Raw genomic sequence first — 3653 nt, 5'->3', positions numbered from 1 at the left:
CTATGTATCCTTAAATTACCAAATCCTCCCCTGAAACCTTAAGATTTAACATTCATTCATAAGCTATTTGATATTTTCTTGATTGATACTTATTTTGAATATAATCAATCCATCTTCTCCATTCCGATACATATCTTTCTTGTGTCTAGTCCTTCAAATACGCTGAGATTTTCGCCATTTCCGCTAAGTTCGTTACTTTCAGTGTCCACTCTTCAATAGTAGGCAAAGAGTCTGTCTTCCAATATTGCGCTACCAACAGCCTAGCTGCTGATATCAAGTTTAAAATCAATTTAGTCTCTAATGTTGTACAGTCTGTAGTTATACCCAATAAAAACAGCTGCGGAGTAAATTTCAACCTTTTTTTCAAGATATTCTACATCACCCACCAAATTTTTATCCAAAATGCTTTGATTTAAAAATATGGAACGCTTCACGAATTTGCGTGTCATCCTTGCGCAGGGGCCATCCTAATCTTCTCTGTATCGTTCCAATTTTAGTATATGTGCTGCTGAAGCGAGCACAAGTGAACCGGTATTTCTGACGATCAGCTGTGCTGCACGATTTATATTTGCTAGAAAGCATGAAATCCTGCTTTCTAGCAAATATAAATTGCGCGGTACAGCTGTCCCCCCCCTTGCTGTTCTACTTACCTTTGCAGACTCTGAAAAGACTTGTTAATCCTCCTTTTTCAGCGCTGTGTGGCAGCGCCTGCGTTGTGCCAGCATGCTTCGTGTGCATTTGGCACACACCACGCATGCATGCGCAAAGCAAACCGGCAGCGAAGTGAACCGATAGCAGACTTCAGAGCATTTCACCCCTGCTCTGAATTGAAATATTTTATCAGGACCAGCCCAAATAATTTTGCTGACTAAAGAAAATTCAGGCCAGCAAATGAATTAACATACAGATAGTCCTCAATTTACGACTATAATTGAGCACAAAATTTTTGTTGCTAAGTGAGATAGTTGTTAAATGAATTTTGCCCCATTTTTGTACCTTTCTTGTCATAGTTTTAAAGTGAATCTCTGCAGTTGTCAAGTTAGTGACACAAGTGAATCTGGCTTCCCCGTTGACTTTGCTTGTCAGAAGGATACCAAAAGTGATCACATGACCCTGGGACACTATAATTCTCATAAATATGAGTCAGTTGCCATGCACCTGAATTTTAATCATGTGACCATGGGGTGCTGCAACAGTTGTACATGTGAAAAACAGTCATAAGTCATTTTTTCCAGGGCTGTTGTAACTTCGAATGGTCACTAAATGACCATTTGTTGTAAATCAAGAACTACTTGTAATTATAGGACAACATTCTCCATTATAGGACAACATTCTCCATGCACAGTGAATGAAAATCTAGTTTAAGAGGTCCAGATCTGGAGCAGAAGTTTAAGTTTGATGGTTGGTATACTTATAATGCATACTATAATGCAAGCTATGAAATCTGGCTCATATAGTAGTTGAGAAGATTCCACTGTGCCTTAAATTGAATATCTACCATACAGTTGTTCTCCCAGTGGCACTCTATGGGGCAGAATGCTGGCATTGGACACAATGGAAATGTGAACAATCAGATGGTCATTGGGGGTCATGTAGCTGGATCATATTATGAAGACATTTGAAAGACTTTCAAAGTTGCTCCAATTCTAGACAAAATGAGAGAAGTGAGGCTGTGGTGGTATGGACATTTGGTCAGAAATGATGTGGAATCCATTGTGAGGCGGCCACTTGCAGGCAGCCCCAAGGACGACTGAAAAAATGATGGGGGACCTGCCTGCATGAAGACATGAAAGCCATAAGGATATACCCTGTTGATCCTGCAGACCAGACAAAGTGGTGGGTAAAATGCAAAATTGTGGATCCTGTGATTTTTTTCTTTAAATTTGATTTATATGCCGCCCTTCTCCAGAGACTCAGGGAGCCTACAATGCGTTAAGCAATAGCCTTCATCCTTTTGTATATTTATACAAAGTCAGCTTATTGCCCCCACAAACTGGGTCCTCATTTCACCTACCTTAGAAAGGATGGAAGGCTGAGTCAACCTTGAGCCTGGTGAGATTCGAACTTACAGTAATTGCAGACAGCTGCTGTTAATCACAATGCTTTTAGTCTGCTGAGCCACCAGGCCCCTGTGTTATGATGGGAATAACACGAACAATAACAAAGAAGATAACTGTTGTTCTAGTGATTCATCATGATGATGATGATGATGATGATGAAGAAGAAGAGGGACTGGGTTCATACATGTTGCATTAAACCACAGTGTAGTTTGTTTGTTTAGGTTAATACAGTGTGACGTCAAAGGATTATGCCATAGTCACCTAAATAAGTTGGTATAAAGAAATGAGTGATCTTGGTTTGTCTTCACTTCAGTGTTTAGATCACAGATATAATGACTTTTTGATTGGGCATCTTTTTAGATCCATGATTTCACTGATAGAATTACCATAGAGATTGCCATATGTAGTGAATGTGTCAGGAGTTCACCCTAACATTTTAAGCCAAATGAACCACCAGCCTATTCATTGAGTAATCCATGATACTGAAATTAAAAAAAACACTTGAGTAAAGTCAAGGAAAACTTCTTAGCACAAGAAATGCCTTTCCTTTTCACGCAGTTTTAGGCTTTTCAATTTATATCACACTGTGGGGATGTGTCTTTGTTGACTTTACCCTTCTGTTTTGGCAATGCTAAACATAAATGGAGAGGAAGCCGAGCCTTTTATTAGGCTTTTCAGATCACTGGACTCAGCTGAAGTTGGTATATTTCCCAGGTTTAACCTATAATAATATGTTAAAAATATAGTATCAAAATGTCTACATCTTTGCAATTTACAGCACTTCAATATCATATTTCTGACAATTATGGAGGGCCATAGGATTAGGCCTGCGCGGGGCGCACAGATGGTGTAAACTGGCATGATGCCACTGACTGACATGATTTGCATAAGCTGACCTCGTTCATAATTACAAGTTGTCACAGACAAGTCTCAGGAGGTTAGAGGTTGGTGTGACAGACTGGAATATGATTGAACTTTGTCATGAATTACATTGGTACCATATGCTGCTTAGCAATGAAACACTGAATTTGAAGTGCTCTTGTTCAAAATGGACAGAAAAGCAGTCTATTATGTTTCTCGCATTTTAGGAAGAGACATCACTCCCTATGGCTTTTTTTTTTTAAACACACATTATTTTTTTCATATCTATTTCTGGCTAACTCAGTAAATCTGCTTGCTAAAGTGCTAATGATAAAACAATTAAATAGGACAATGAATTAAGTGGTATTATGATCATTATTAATTGGATTGATATCTTGCCTTTCACAAGTAAAAGAGCATTTCCAGTGGCTAAGAATAAAGAATAAATATAGAACAGATTAATTAAAACTAATATAAACATATTATCCTTACAAACATAAACCCTGGAAAATTGTTATCATAAAGCATTAAAAGTTATTAAAAAGTGCAAAAGGCTAAGTAATCATTATGGATTACAAGAACTCCCAAGGAAAAAGCAAATTAAACATCCTATTTAAATTTCAGGATGTGTTCTTCTAACTATAGCTGCAGTTTCACTGACTCTGCTGAGCAGTGTTATTTACCACACAGGGTGCTGAATCAAACTTATCCCGAATGACTTGTTGTAACTAA

General features: G+C 38.0%; 1 non-coding gene across 1 annotated transcript; it reads right to left on the bottom strand.

Annotated features, from left to right (window-relative positions):
* Nucleotides 1-414: 414 nt before the first annotated feature.
* LOC117672930 (U6 spliceosomal RNA) lies at nt 415-521 on the bottom strand. The gene has a single exon (XR_004593424.1). It is a non-coding gene; the product is annotated as a U6 spliceosomal RNA (small nuclear RNA).
* Between the last annotated feature and the right edge of the window lie 3132 nt (nt 522-3653).

Source organism: Pantherophis guttatus, chromosome 3 (assembly GCF_059756535.1).
Source record: "Pantherophis guttatus breed Tessera chromosome 3, ASM5975653v1, whole genome shotgun sequence".
NCBI classification, from domain to species: Eukaryota; Metazoa; Chordata; class Lepidosauria; order Squamata; family Colubridae; genus Pantherophis; species Pantherophis guttatus.
Note: the sequence above shows the minus strand (reverse complement) of the source record. Positions and strands in the feature narration are given on the sequence as shown.